The sequence below is a fragment of the Phyllobates terribilis genome, unplaced genomic scaffold, assembly GCF_046119375.1.
Source record: "Phyllobates terribilis strain yellow unplaced genomic scaffold, ASM4611937v1 Scaffold_5__5_contigs__length_657084704, whole genome shotgun sequence".
In the NCBI taxonomy this organism is placed as follows: Eukaryota; Metazoa; Chordata; class Amphibia; order Anura; family Dendrobatidae; genus Phyllobates; species Phyllobates terribilis.
In genome coordinates, this window is record NW_027362765.1 from 461,079,338 (window position 1) to 461,095,628 (window position 16,291).

The window sequence follows — 16,291 nt, forward strand, 5'->3', positions numbered from 1 at the left end:
AGGTAAACAAAATAATCACGAATAGCGGCAAAAACTATTCGTTTAGTTTACTAGTACAGACTTCAATTGGGTATGTTCTCCTATGGCAGATATGTTGTGGGCTTTCCGTCTGGATTTGTTGTGAGCAAATCTGCAATGTTTTACAGTTAGGCCACAGCCCCACTATCAGTATTTGGTCAGTATTCGGTCAGTATTATTTCTCAGGAGTGGGAGACAAAACCAGGAGTGGGTGATAAATGCAGAATTGGTGACTTGTTTCTATTAGACCTTTTCTCTGATTGTTCCTCATCTGGTTTTGTCTCCCACTCCTGAAAGTGGTCTTAAAGGGGTTTTCCCACGAACAAAAGTTCATTTTAAAAATTGTCTGTGTCTGACCGTGTACAGTATACCTCAGCTCCTGGGCAGGGGAGGAAGCAAAAGACAATACAGATATTACAGCAGGGGATCGCAGAGGATTCATTTTGTGAGGTAAAACATTTCACTGCCTGTTTTTAAACAATAGTTTACCTCACAAAATGAATCCTCTGCGATCAGGGGTTGATTGAGAGTAGCCAGGGCCCCGGGCAGTTTAGAAGGCGTGGCCCCCCCCCGGGCACCTGATGTGTCACGTGACATGTCACATGATCCCCTTTGATAGATCATGTGATAGGTCATGTGAGTAACACACAGATGCTTTGATCACATCTGTAGACGGAAAATGACGGAGTTTTTTTTCCATTATGTACACAACCCTATACATAACATAGCGCTATACATAATAGAGCAGCGGTGGGAGATTATTTTTCCCAAGGGGCCACATGAGAGACCGTGACTGTTGTGGAGGCCGAACCAATAGGCTGAAATTAATTCTGCTCAATATTAATAATATTAACAAAATAATAAAAAATAATATTAATTGTATGACTTATTATTGAGCAGTTTTAAGTATGCTGACATCACCTTATATACTGTATGAGCCCCCATATAACTCCCTAGATACAGTATGAGCCCTACACAGCCCCATACATACAGTATGAGCCCCCACACTGCCACCTACATACAGTATGAGCCCCCACATAGCCTCCTAGATACAGTATGAGCCCCCACATAGCCCCCTATATACAGTATAGGCCCTCACATAGCCTCCTAGATACAGTAAGAGCCCCCACATAGCTCCCTATATACAATAGGAGCCCGCACATAGCTCCCTATATACAATAGGAGCCCGCACATAGCTCCCTATATACAATAGGAGCCCGCACATAGCTCCCTATATACAATAGGAGCCCGCACATAGCTCCCTTTATACAGTATGAGCCCCACATAGCTCCCTATATACAATAGGAGCCCGCACATAGCTCCCTATATACAATAGGAGCCCGCACATAGCTCCCTATATACAATAGGAGCCCGCACATAGCTCCCTATATACAATAGGAGCCCGCACATAGCTCCCTTTATACAGTATGAGCCCCACATAGCTCCCTATATACAATAGGAGCCCGCACATAGCTCCTTATATACAATAGGAGCCCGCGCATAGCTCCCTATATACAGTATGAGCCCCACATAGCTCCCTATATACAATAGGAGCCCGCACATAGCTTCCTATATACAATAGGAGCCCGCACATAGCTTCCTATATACAATAGGAGCCCGCACATAGCTTCCTATATACAATAGGAGCCCGCACATAGCTCCCTATATACAATAGGAGCCCACACATAGCTCCCTTTATACAGTATGAGCCCCCACATAGCTCCCTATGTACAGTATGAGCCCCCACATAGCTCCCTATGTAGAGTAAGAGCCCGCACATAGCTCCCTATATACAATAGGAGCCCGCACATAGCTTCCTATATACAATAGGAGCCCGCACATAGCTTCCTATATACAATAGGAGCCCGCACATAGCTTCCTATATACAATAGGAGCCCGCACATAGCTCCCTATATACAATAGGAGCCCACACATAGCTCCCTTTATACAGTATGAGCCCCCACATAGCTCCCTATGTACAGTAAGAGCCCGCACATAGCTCCCTTTATACAGTATGAGCCCCCACATAGCTCCCTATGTACAGTAAGAGCCCGCACATAGCTCCCTATATACAATAGGAGCCCGCACATAGCTCCCTATATACAATAGGAGCCCGCACATAGCTCCCTATATACAATAGGAGCCCGCACATAGCTCCCTATATACAATAGGAGCCCGCACATAGCTCCCTATATACAATAGGAGCCCGCACATAGCTCCCTATATACAATAGGAGCCCGCACATAGCTCCCTATATACAATAGGAGCCCACATATAGCTCCCTATATACAATAAGAGCCCGCACATAGCTCCCTATATACAATAAGTGCCTGCACATAGCTCCTTTTATACAGTATGAGCTCCCACATAGCTCCCTATATACAGTAAGAGCCCGTGCATAGCTCCCTATATACAGTAAGTGCCCACACATAGCTCCCTTTATACAGTATGAGCCACCACATAGCTCCCTATATATAGTAAGAGCCCATACATAGCTCCCTATATATAGTAAGAGCCCGCACATAGCTCCCTATATACAATAGGAGCCTGCACATAGCTCCCTATATACAATAAGAGCCTGCACATAGCTGCCTATATACAATAAGTGCCCGCACATAGCTCCCTTTATACAGTATGAGCCCTCACATAGCTCCCTATATACAGTATGAGCCCGTACATGGCTCCCTTCTCTGATCGACTGTCGGTTCCACAACCAGCTCAGAGAATGGTCGAATGCAAAATGCAACTGCCTGGGAGACACCTCTGACCACCACATGAGGTGGCCCGAAGGCACCCCCCTGACGAATGTACCCAGGTCACATGCCCCCCCCCGATTCCCCTAGGTATGGCCCTGTATAGTCTATATGACAATACATGACTGGTATCTATAGTACAATCAGGGAAGTGTCCTTCTGTCAGAAGCCTCTATAGACTGCGCAAGTGTAACACAGAAAGACACATCCACATCCCAGACAGGGATGAGGAGTGTGGAGCCGGAGATCGCGGTATGCATAAGCGCTGAGCGCATACCGCGATCTCCAGCACCATAAACACATACTTGTTCGGTCCGGTCATCTCTGGAGAGGCCGAGGGAAGAGTGTGGCACCAAAATCGGCGCCTGTGCATAGCGCGATTTTCGGCGGCATTTTAGTGAGGACAAATATGCACAGTGTCTTCAACAAAATGGACAGCGTGGCATGAGCATGCCCGTACTCTGGCGCCATTTTGTTGAATACACTCTGCACAATTGTATTAATTAAAATGAAAACGGAAATCGTGCTATGCGCGGGCGCCGACTCTGGCGCAATTTTAGTGAAATACCGCAGGCGATGCTCTGCAGTGGAGAGGTAGAAAAGCAAGTAGGAGTCTTTTTTTAAAAAAAATGTATTTATGGATGGGGGAGTACATATCAGGATAGGTGACTAGGATGGGGGAGCATATACCAGGATGGGGGGGGAAGCATGGACCAGAATGGGGGAGCATATACCAGGATGGGGAAGTATATACTAGGATGGAGGAGTATATACCAATATACCAGGATGGGGGAGCAGGCTTGGGGAGCATATACCAGGATGGGGGACCAGGATAAGGGGGGGCCATGGACCAGGATGGGGTAGTATATACCAGGATGGAGGAGTTTATACCAGGATGGGGGACCAGGATGGGGAGGGGGGCATGGACCAGGATGAGGTAGTACATACCAGGATGGGGGAGTATATACCAGGATGGGGGAGTATATACCAGGGTGGGGGACCAGGATGGAGGAGCATATACCAATAAAAAAGCTTGCCACCCGGGCGTAGAACGGGTTCAATAGCTAGTATGATATGCTGTGATACAGACATCAGATGTTATATACTATACACATTGTTATATCCCATCTGATGTCTGTACCACAGTATACACTGTACACACTAATCTGTATCCTGGATGACATTTTTGTACAGGGATATACACTGTACTGATAACACCTAGACCTGCCTACAGGACCGCACATATTATATATGGAGCAGTATAGTATGTGATGTCCTGTAGGTTCAGGGTTGATCAGTCAGTGTGGGATCCTGTATGCAATGTCTGTGGACGCTCTGCTGGGGCTCACTGTGATTTATTGCAGGACTCTGAATTTTGTTGCAGGTCTGGTGACGCGTGAGCCAATGACCCAGAGTGACCTGATCTGCAGCAAAGGTCAGACTCCGGCAATAAGTTACACAGAGCCCCAGCAGAGCGCCTGCAGACCTGACACTAAGGGGTCTGTGTGAACTCATCAGGAGGAGAGCAGGGTCCTGCAGCCCCCTCCTCAATGCTCATATTTACCGCTATCCACTGAGGTCTGCTGCACGAACTCCTCTCCGGCAGGCTGATGAGCTCCAGACACCACTGTGTGACGTCAGCTCTGGAGACGCAGCACTAAGCGTGCAGGGTGCGTGTCTGTCTCCCTGATGCGGCCGGCGTCTAAGGCACAGTGCGGTCCCCCTCTGCCGAAAAAATTATAATAAGGGCAATCTGGCCATGGGCCCCCTGGAGGCCCGGGCCCCGGGCGGTAGCCCAGATTGCCCTCATTATAATCCGCCTATGTCTGCAATCCCCATACTGACATACTGTATGTGAACAATTTAGTTGTGGATAAAATAGTTGTGGATAAAATCAGTCCAAATGCCTCCAGGATCTTCGTGGTGAAGACAACCATGGATTTATTAATTTTGCTATGATAATTTGTACGGCAGCTGAGCACACAAGGAAGTGGTAACTGTTATTCATATTAGTCATGGTGTTAACTCTATATACAATATTATCAACGGAGAAGATCATCATTCTTCTTCCTGGTAAAATTGTATCCTTGCATTCTAAAGGTGCAGAAAGAAATATTTTCATGAACCAGTACCCCCTAATCAGGACTCTTTTGACCACACAAAGCTATACCCGAAATGGACGTCAGGATACCGGGCAGTGTGGTTCATCAATTGTTGCATTGATGATGGCGTGTATTGGTGGGTACTGGTGTTACTGCACTACTGCACTTTATTAGAAGCTCTGTCTGTGAGGGGTCTCCTAAATATTGAAGTTTTTATTGATTAGTTTTTGTTATTCATTTTTGTATCTCTTCATTTTCATTCACTATCTTATCTTGCTCAGTTTGTTTGAGGGGTCATTCTATGAATTGTTTTTTTGTTTATAATGGTTATCATATTATTTATTTATATAATCATGTTTTTTGTCCCTTGAGTATATCTATGTTTTGATTATACGTTTGTGCAGGCACTGTAACCCTCCTTCCTTTTTTGATTAACCCCTTTACAACCCAAGGTGGTTTGCACGTTAATGATCACGCCAATTTTTACAATTCTGACCACTGTCACTTTATGAGGTAATTACTCTGGAACGCTTCAACTGATGACCCTGATTCTGAGATTGTCTTTTCGTGACATATTGTACTTCATGATTGTGGTAAAATTTATTTGATATCACTTGCATTTATTTGTGAAAAAAACTGAAATTTCGTGAAAATGTTGAAAATTTTGCAATTTTCAAAATTTTAATTTTTATGCCCTTAAATCAGAGAGTTATGTCACACAAAATAGTTAATAAAAAAAAACATTTCCCACATGTCTACTTTACATCAGTATAATTTTGGAACCCAAATTTTTTTTTATTAGGGAGCTATAAGGGTTAAAAGTTGACCAGCGATTTCTCATTTTTCCAACAAAATTTACAAAACCATTTTTTAGGGACCACATCACATTTGAAGTCACTTTGAAGGGTCTTTATGACAGAAAATACAAAAATGTGACACCATTCTAAAAACTGCACCCCTCAAGGTGCTCAAAACCACATTCAAGAACTTTATTAACCCTTCAGGTGCTTCACAGGAATTTTTGGAATGTGGAAGAAAAAAATGAACATTTAACTTTTTTCACAAAAATGTTACTTTAGACCCAAAAATGTTTTTCAGCCCCCAATTTTGCATTTTCATAAGGGTAACAGGAGAAATTGCACCATGCAGTTTGTTGTGCAATTTCTCCTGAGTAAGCCGATACCCCATATGTGGGGGAAAACCACTGTCTTGGCGCACAGCAGGGTTCGGAAGGAAAGGAGCGCCATTTGACTTTTTGATTGTAAAATTTGTTTGAATAATTAGCGGATTCCATGTTGCGTTTGGAGAGCCCCTGATGTGCCTAAACAGTGGAAACCCCCCACAAGTGACACAATTTTGGAAACTAGACCCCTCAGGGAACTTATCTAGATGTGTGGTGAGCACCCTGAACCCCCAAATGCTTCACAGAAGTTTATAACATGGAGCCGTGAAAATTAAAAAATCAAACTTTTTCCACAAAAATTATGTTTTAGCCCCAAATTTTTTATTTTCACAAGGGTAAGAGGAGAAAATGAACCCCAAAAACTTTTGTGCAATTTCTCCTGAGTACGCCAATACCCCATATGTGGGAAAAATACAGTGTTTGGGCGCACGGCAGAGTTCAGAAGGGAAGGAGCACTGTGTAACTTTTTGAACGCAAAATTGGCTGGAATTGAGAGCTGACGCCATGTCGCGTTTGGAGAGCCCCTGATGTGCCTAAATAGTGGAAAGCCCCCACAAGTGACCCCATTTTGGAAACTACACCCCTCAAGGATTTTATCAAGGGGTATTGTGAACATTTTAAACCCAGAGGTACGACACAAAATTTGATAACATTAGGTCATTATATTGAATAAGTTGTCATTAGTCTTGAGCGCAAGTGCTCGCTACTTGAGTTTGCATCAGGTACTTAGGTATGCACCATGTATCGCGCGTGCTCGAGTGACATGCTCGAGTCCCCGCCCACATGTTTCACTGTTATTAGACACACAAAAAAAAACATGCGGGGATCACTCGTGCATTGTTGGCAATCCCAATGAGGTTTCTTTGGACGCAAAGCATTTGGGGCGGAGACTCAAGCATGTCACTCAAGCACCCGCGATACTCAGTACTAGAGATGAGCGTTGTTCTACTCGAACTGTTCGCCAATCTCAAATTCGAGCTGTTTTGGGCGGTGTTCGAGCCGTTCGGCGAACACGAACAATTTGAGAAAAATTCGGCTGTTCGAGGTTATGTTCGATAACTGTTCGTGCACCAAAATCATAACTGGATTTTTTCTCAGTAATGATGAAAATTAATGTTAATACGCAGTTTGAGTGTACAGCGGGGTGGGGGGAGGGGCAGGGGATGGATCTCTGCAGGAACAATGAAGATCTCCATTTTTTTTTCTCTTTCCCGCATTTACAGTGGGGAGGTGCAATCTGTCAGCCTATCAGCAGCGCACACACGGAGCGAAGTGCTTTTTTTCACACAAGCAAGGGCATGTGTCATTGGCAGTGTATGTCACATGTCCTTGCCCTATAAGACCAAGCCATTTTCCCCGTCGCCACCATTTTCTCACTGCTGCAGCTGCGTGTTAGACGGCACCGCTGTTGCTGTGTGCGCTATACCTTGTTAATTTCAAGCCAATTTTCGCACAAATATACAGATAGCTTGGGAGTAGGGAATAGTTGTGATTGCAGTCCTTTTAAGGACTAGGTTACAGCATTTCCTACGACTTTTATCAGGGAGGTCTGTGCTCTTAAATAGATAGGTTGTGGGAGTAAAGACTAATTGTAATTGGAGTCCTTTTCAGGACTAGGTTACATGAGTTCCTATCAGTTTTTGCCAGGCAGGTCTGTGCCAGTGCTGTGCAAGTTTTTTTCACAGCATTTGGCTGAATCTAGCAAAGCTAATCCTTTTTGGCCTATTGCAGAGTGTGTTAGTCAGTGGAGTAGCCTATCTGTGTTGCAAGATATACCACCTGTGTATAGAATACCAATTTTTTTACTGCACCTAGTGAAGTAAAATCTTTTGGGCATAGCATCATTCTATTAGTCCATCTATACTGACCTCCATCAGGTTGCAAACTGAATATATTTTTTTCTGCATCTACCTCTGAAAAAATATTTGGCCTTCTAGTAGTGTGTCGGACTTTCTCTAGTAGTCCATCTATACTGACCTCCATCAGGTTGCAAATTAAAAATAATTTTTATCTGCATCTACAGTACCTCTGAAAAAATATTTGGGCTTCTAGCAGTGTGTGGGACTTGTTCTATTAGTCCATCTATACTGACCTCCATCAGGTTGCAAACTGAATATATTTTTTTCTGCATCTACCTCTGAAAAAATATTGGGCTTCTAGCTGTGTGTGGGTCTTGTTCTATTAATCCATCTATACTGACCTCCATCAGGTTGCAAACTGAATATATTTTTTTCTGCATCTACCTCTGAAAAAATATTTGGCCTTCTAGTAGTGTGTCGGACTTTCTCTATTAGTCCATCTATACTGACCTCCATCAGGTTGCAAATTAAAACTAATTTTTATCTGCATCTACAGTACCTCTGAAAAAATATTTGGGCTTCTAGCAGTGTGTGGGACTTGTTCTATTAGTCCATCTATACTGACCTCCATCAGGTTGCAAACTGAATATAGTTTTTTCTGCATCTACCTCTGAAAAAATATTTGGGCTTCTAGCTGTGTGCGGGACTTGTTGTATTAGTCCATCTATACTGACCTCCATCAGGTTGCAAACTGAATATATTTTTTTCTGCATCTACCTCTGAAAAAATATTTGGCCTTCTAGTAGTGTGTCGGACTTTCTCTATTAGTCCATCTATACTGACCTCCATCAGGTTGCAAATTCAAAATAATTTTTTTCTGCATCTAACCCAGCCAATAGTTTTGGCCTAATACCACAGTTTGGCCACTCAGCTCTGCTCGGTTACCATCCATTGTTTTTTTGTGCAAACAACTCCAGAGTTGTGAATTAGTTAACCACCAAAATGAGTGGAAAAAGGCCTGCTGCTGGTGGAAAGGGGAATAGGCGTGTTGGGAAGGGGAAAAAAGGTTGTGTCCGTGGGGTAGGTGTTAAAGCAACAGTAACATCTGCAGAAGAAAGACCATCTTCCAGCCAAACTAAAATGTCTACTTCTTTTAGCGGACAATGTGATAAGATCCCTTTCTTACGGCCTCGCCAATCGCTACAAATTCCAGATGAGGCACAAAAACAGCAGGTGCTTCAACGGATATCAAGTGCTCCTTTAAGTGGGCTCTCCTCCACATCAACTTCAACATCACAAATACTCCAGTCCTCAAAGGTGTCACCCAAATCGCACTTGCTTCCTCACAGCTCCCAAATCTCCAGCTGCCCGTCTGAGTATGAGGTAGAACAGATGGTTGAGTCTGCAGAGCTGTTTACTCATACTATAGCCTGGGAATCAGAGGTCGACTCCAGCGCTTCTGTGAATCCAGACGAGGAAATGATCTGCACTGATGCCCAGAATCTTTATGAGTCGGATCCAGGACCAGACGCAGAAGGTTCTGACCATAATGTAGACCCTCATTCCCAAACTGTAACTCCTGTTGGTGGAGACAATGAGGAAGACGATGATAAGACTCAAATACCTGATTGGAGCGACAACTTTAGTTTTTTGTCAGGGCAGGAACAGGTTGGCTCTGAGGACGATGGGTGTGATAACGCACAGGGTGATGATGATGAGGTCGGAGATCCCACTTACTGTCAACCCACAGTCAGCCAAGAGATGAGGTCAGCAGAGGAGGTGGAGGAAGATGCTAGTGACGACGAGGTCAGGTTGCGCCTTCCTGGACAGAGACGTAGTACTGGAAGCACGTCAACAACTGCATCCTCAAACACAACTCTGCCTCAGTGGGAAGCTCAGTGTGCTACAATGCGGCCTAGCCGGCCGGGCCAACCACCGTCTGCCATATCTTGTGCATCCGCGGCCTCTTCATCCTCTGTGACTGGGGGGACAGCAGTCACACCTGTTTTGGGGCGCAGACCTGCCACCTCTTTACCCGCAACAGCCAGCGTGATTGGCAGGTCATCATTTTCTTTGGAGGTGGTAACACCAGCTGGTGTTGAGCGCTGTCCGACATCGATAGCACCACCTTTGGATCAAGGCAACCTAACATGTCCGCCTGCATCTTCCTCACAGACCGGCAGTTTGCCGGGGACACCCTTATCAACCCCGTCTAAGCACAATAGCCAGCCCTCGGTCCCTCAGATGTGGACAAGTAAAAGACCATTTCCTCCTAGCCATGAGAAAGCTAAGAGGTTGAATTTCACCATCTGCAAGCTCTTGGCTACAGAAATGCTGCCTTTCCGCCTGGTGGACACAGAGGATTTTCGAGACCTTATGTCCGTCGCAGTGCCCCAGTACCAGATGCCCAGTCGGCACTACTTCTCAAAGAAAGGTGTGCCTGCGCTCCACCAGCATGTCGCACACAACATCACCGCTTCTTTGAGAAACTCTGTGTGTGACAGGGTGCATTTCACCACAGACACTTGGACGAGTAGGCATGGACAGGGGCGTTACATGTCGCTGACTGGGCACTGGGTAACTATGGTGACAGCAGGACAAGGGGCTGCTGTCCAAGTCTTGCCGTCCCCACGAGTTGTGCGTCAATCCTCTTTATGTCAAAGTTCCTCCACTGCTTCTGCCTCCTCAACCTCCTCTCGGTCTTCCACCTGCACCCAAAGCCTGTCTGGTCATGCCACAAGCTTTCTAACTGCGCAGAAGGGATCCTGCACACCTCCTTACTATGCTGGCAGTAGGGCTCAACGTCATCAGGCGGTTTTTACATTGAAATGTCTGGGAAATGTGAGTCACACAGCTGAGGAGTTGTGGTCAGCTCTGGAGAACCAATTTCATGAATGGTTGTCTCCACTGGACCTGAAACCAGGGAAGGCCGTGTGCGACAATGCTGCAAACCTGGGTGCGGCCCTTCGCCGGGGCAATGTCACACACGTGCCTTGTATGGCTCACGTGTTGAACCTGGTTGTCCAGCAATTTTTAGCCCACTATCCCAGACTAGATGGCCTTCTGCAGAGGGCACGGTCGCTGTGTGCTCACTTCCGCCGTTCGCATCCCGCAGCTCAGCGACTTACATCTCTACAGAAGTCGTTGGGCCTGCCACTTCACCGGCTAAAATTCGATGTGCCTACCCGGTGGAATTCAACTCTGCACATGTTGCAGCAACTGTGGCAGCACCGACAAGCCCTGGTGCAATACGTTCTGACGTATAGCCTGGGCCAACGAGATTCAGAGGTGGGGCAAATCACGCTGGAGGAGTGGTCTCAGATCAGGGACCTATGCACCCTTCTGCACAGTTTTGAAATGGCGACGAAGATGTTTAGTGCTGACGATGCCATTATCAGCATGACTATTCCGGTGATTTACATGCTGGAGCACATGTTAAACAGAATTCGGAGTCAGGTGGTGGCACAAGAGGAGGTGGAGGAAGTAGAGGAGGAGGAGTTGTATGCGGAAGGGCTAACATCTGCAAGGTCCAGACGGTCGGCAGCACCAAGGCGGCAGGCATGTGAGGGTGGGGGAGATGGTTTTACCAGGGCGCATGGTAGCAGCCAAACTAGTGAGGAAGGTGCAGGAGCCCAGGAAGAAGTGGAGGACGAACTGATGGAAGACTCATCAGATGAGGGAGACCTTGATCACATTTCTGTTGTGCGAGGTTGGGGGGAGAGGACAGAGGAAGGAAGCATGATTGTTACCTCGCCACCAACACAACAGGGACTTGGTGCTCCTGGATGCGCAACACACATGAGTGCCTTCTTGCTGCACTACCTGCAACATGACCCTCGAATTGTGAGAATTAGAAATAATCCTGACTACTGGGTTGCCACACTGTTAGATCCCCGGTACAAAAGTAAATTTGCAGAAATTATTCCTGCCATAGAAAGGGATGCACGCATGCAGGAGTATCAGCAGAGACTGTTGCGGAATCTTACATGTGCTTTTCCACAAAATACCAGTGGTGCACGTAGTGAATCTCACAGTTCCAACTTGCCAACCGTGGGACCGTCAAGTGTTCAGCACTCAAACCGTAACAGAACCACAGTATCTGCTGGTAACATCAATTTTGCGGAATCATTTCACCACTTTTTTAGCCCATCCTTTGCAAGGCCACAGGAGACAAGAAGTCTGACACATAGTCAACGCCTAGAGACGATGGTACAGGAGTATCTCCAAGTAAACATTGAAGCCACGACTGTGTCACTGGACCCTTGCTCTTTTTGGGCTTCCAATCTGGATAAATGGCCGGAGCTAGCCACTTACGCCTTGGAGATCTTGTCATGCCCCGCAGCCAGCGTTCTGTCTGAACGTGTGTTCAGCGCTGCTGGTGGTGTGCTGACAGATAAGTGCACGCGGCTCTCCACTGATAATGTAGACAGACTCACGTTCATAAAGATGAACAAATCATGGATCCGAAACGACTTTTCTACCCCTGTGTCATCCTGGGGAGAGTAAAAGCTTGATGATTGGTTAAAATCACCCTACCAAACGTTTTAAGCTTTCAAATTACTAATCATGTTTATCTGTATCTTGACTGGAAAATAATTTGGGCTTTGTAGCAGTGTGCAGCACTGATCCTATTAGGCCATCTATAATAAGCTCCACCAGATTTAAAATTAAAAATAATTTTTAGCTGCATCTAGCCCGGAAAATAATTTTGGGGCTCCGAGATGCGCAAGACACATAAGTGCCTTCTTGCTGCACTACCTGCAGCATGACCCTCATATTGTCAGAATTCGAAGTAATCATGACTACTGGGTTGCCACACTCTTAGATCCCCCAAACTTTTCGATCAACCTTTTCATTTTAATAAAGACCAAAAAAATGGTCATTTTTGAAATTATAAGCATTAGCAGGTTGTTAGAAACTGAAATCAAACAGTTTTCAACTCAAAACTTTATTCTAGGTGATGTTACATTTTCACATAGGACCCCTTGTTCGAAAGGAGCTTCTGAACTCTCTCGTCCATTGAATTTGTCAGGTTTTGGATGGTTTCTGCTTCAATTGTTTTGCATGAGGACAGAATACCCTCCCAGAGCTGTTGCTTAGATGTGAACTGCCTCCCGCCATCATAGACACTCCTTTTAATGATGCTCCAAAGGTTCTGAATGGGGTAGAGGTCAGGGGAGCATGGGGGTCACACCATAAGTTTGTCCCCTTTTATGCCCATATCAGCCAGAGATGCAGATGTTTTATGTGCAGCATGAGATGGTGCATTATCATGCAGAAAAATGATCTTGCTGTGAAATACACGGTTCTTCTTCTTGAACCATGGCAGGAAGTGCTGTTTGAGAAAATCCACATACATTATGGAGTTCATCTTTAGCGCCTTCAGGGATCCTAAAGGGGCCGACAATCTCTCTCCCCATGATTCCAGCCCAAAACATTACTCCACCTCCTCCTTGTTGGCGCTGTAGCCGTGTTTGCGTGGGGTGTCCATCAACCAGCCATCCTCCACTCCATCCATCTGGACCATCGAGCGCTGCACGGCACTCATCCGTGAATAAAACAGTTTTGAAATCAGTCTTCATGTAATGTTTGGCCCACTGGAGCCGTTTCTGCTTGTGTGAAGTGGATAGAGGAGGTCGACAGGATGGCGTATGCACAGCTGCAAACCTCTGAAGGACCCTGCATCTTGTTGTTCGGGGGACGTTGGAGGCACAAGCAGCTTCAAAAACTTGTCTGCTGCTATGACAAGGCTTTTTTGCCGCTGCTCTTTCAACCTGACGTAATTGCCTGTAGGAAAGAGTCCTCAATTTGCCCTTATCAGCACGCACACGTGTGTACTGTGAATCAGCTACATACTTCTTGATTGCCAAGACACTTCATCCTGATCATCGCACAATGTTGATTGTAGTCATGCCTTGACCTAAACACTCCACAATTTGTTGCTTCTCAGCAGCCGACACATCCTTTTTCTTTCCCATTTTGGCAGAAAATGTAGGCTGCTTAATAATGTGAGAGAGCCTTCTTAAGTAGTCTTGCCTTTCATTGGACACACCTGCCAAACTAATTAGCACAGGTGTCTGCAATTGCTTACAGTGATATAAAGAGCCCTGACACACATCACCATCAATGAGTTTAACTGACAAACAAACAAATTCTTCCCTTATCACTCCTAAACACTTTTTGCATAATAATTTGGAACGCAGTGTACATGTGCTTTTCCACAAAACACCAGCGGTTCACGTAGTGAATCTTACAGTTCTAACTTGCCAACCGTGGTCTGTATGGAATTGTTCAATAAAGGGCCCAAAATTAAGATAACATAGATGGGAGAGGTCTCTATGAATAGGAATTCCTAAGTATTTGATACCCTGTGAGGGCCAGGCAAAGGGAAAGTTGGACTGGATGGAATCCTATATGGATTTGGGGAGGGAGACATCGAGGGCCTCAGACTTCGCTGCATTGATTTTAAAATTTTACCATGTAACAAAGTGATCTATTTCAGCCATAACAGCATGGATGGATATATGTGATTGAGTGATATATACTAGGACATCATCAGCAAATAGAGAGCACTTGTACTCGGTGCCTCCCACCTCAATCCACCTAATATTGGGGTTATGGCGAATTGATGAGAGCAGGTGCTCCGTCACTAGGATGTATAAGAGAGGGGACAGAGGACATCCCTGCCTTGTCCCATTGGTGATTGTGAAAGGTGATGAAAATGTTCTGACGCACCCCCTGGGCCTTGGGACACCCGGAGCCGGACCCTTTTTGGTGGATGCTGGTGGTTGTAGTCTTCGTGGCGGCGACCCGGTTCCGTGGCTCAGGGCGGTCAAACCAGTGGCGGAACTATTTATGTGGTTTTGATGTTTAAATGTCCGACTACGCCACCCGTGGATTGCGGTCAGAGTGAACCGCCGCTACAGGGCAGACCGCTGAGGCTGGTGTTGTGGGTGCAGCAGAGCGTAGCATAACTCCCCACGGGAGGAGTATAGCCTCAGGGCAGTGTATGCGGAGGATGGGGGTGATGGTGCAGGGCAGCAGCAGTAACGACACGGAGTCAGTGATGCAGTCCAGGGCCTTTACTCACAGTTCTTATTATCCAGACCACGTCTGCAGGTAACGGCTGCCCACATCGTACTGTGCTCACCAGGTGAGGGGCTCAGACAACTCCCAGATAACTTTGGAGCACTTCACAGGACCCCCTTTGTGTGTCCTTTGTCTGGCCTTTCTTACCAACACTTCTGTCCGGCTGCCTCGGGCCTCCTCTTGGTAAACTTGGCGCCAGTTTCCCTGACCCTATGTGGTGCCTTCCTAGCGGGTGTAGCGAGGGGCTGCGCCACATAAAATGTCAGAGCCTCCGGTTTCTAGCTGAGGGTCGTTTCCTGCCTCCACTAGTTCGGGGACCGGTCTCCCCCTTTGGCCTGACCCCTCCACGCAGGTGGATTCGGGCGTGCGGTGGCGACTCGCCCGTCCGCACCCCTGGGATCCCTTCATTCCTCGTTCCTGGAGCCTTCTCCGCTCCTCTTCCTTCCTTCTCCCTCTTCCAGGCCTGGGCCTCTGTTACTAGGCCCGCCTCCGGAGCAGAGCTCATGCAGAGCCCCTGCTCCCTGCCACTTCTGCTCAGACTTCTCTGCACTGAACTAAGATGGTGCCCACCTTTTATACTCCCTTCTCAATGCACCCAGGAACTGCTTCCTCCCTGCTCCTGCACTACAGGGTTCCCCTTCCTCAGTGTTCCCTCCCCCCACTCCAGCCAGGGACAGGGACTGTCGTGCCCATCTCAGGGGCATATTGGTCACCCTGCCCCACGGCAATGTGGTGTAATGCATGCAGGTGTCGGGTCCTGATCCACACTCCATCCTTACCTGAGAGTGAGATATCACACCTCTGGGTGAGGTGCAATACGTCTGTAGCAACCGAGCCCTCAGGGTGCTACAGTTCCATTTATCTTCAGCCTAGGTGACGTATTGCGATACAGGGCCGTGATTTTGGCTATAAAAGGGTCCCCTAGACCCCTACCCCAAGCTTTTTAAGAGAATCATATATGGCGTGCCAGGAGACTCTATGGAATGCTTTCTCAGCATCCAAAGAGAGTATCTAATTACAAATTTTTAACTGCATCTAGCCCAGGAAATACTTTGTGCCTAGTAGCAGTGTCTGCTAGTCAGCGGATTATCCCGGCTGTTAAGCAAGCTACACCACCTGTAGTTTAGACACTTAATTTTTTCAAAGGAAATGCTTCGGGACCATGGGATACTCAGTGAAGAGCATCAGGAGGCACCCCAAGGCATAGGGGCTGGGACTGGCAGTAGGATGCCTTGCGGTGGACAGCCGAGCTCGATCCTTATAAAAGCTTTTTAACTGCAGCAGCTTTAGTGGACGCTACTGGAGCTGGAATTACGCGGCTGCTGGCATGAGACTTGCCCTCCAATA

At 46.6% G+C, this 16,291-nt stretch overlaps 1 protein-coding gene across 2 annotated transcripts in view; it reads right to left on the minus strand.

Annotated features, from left to right (window-relative positions):
* The window catches only part of STYK1 (serine/threonine/tyrosine kinase 1), a 102,237-nt gene that overhangs the window by 10,250 nt on the left and 75,696 nt on the right, over positions 1–16,291 (minus strand). The window lies entirely within an intron of this gene.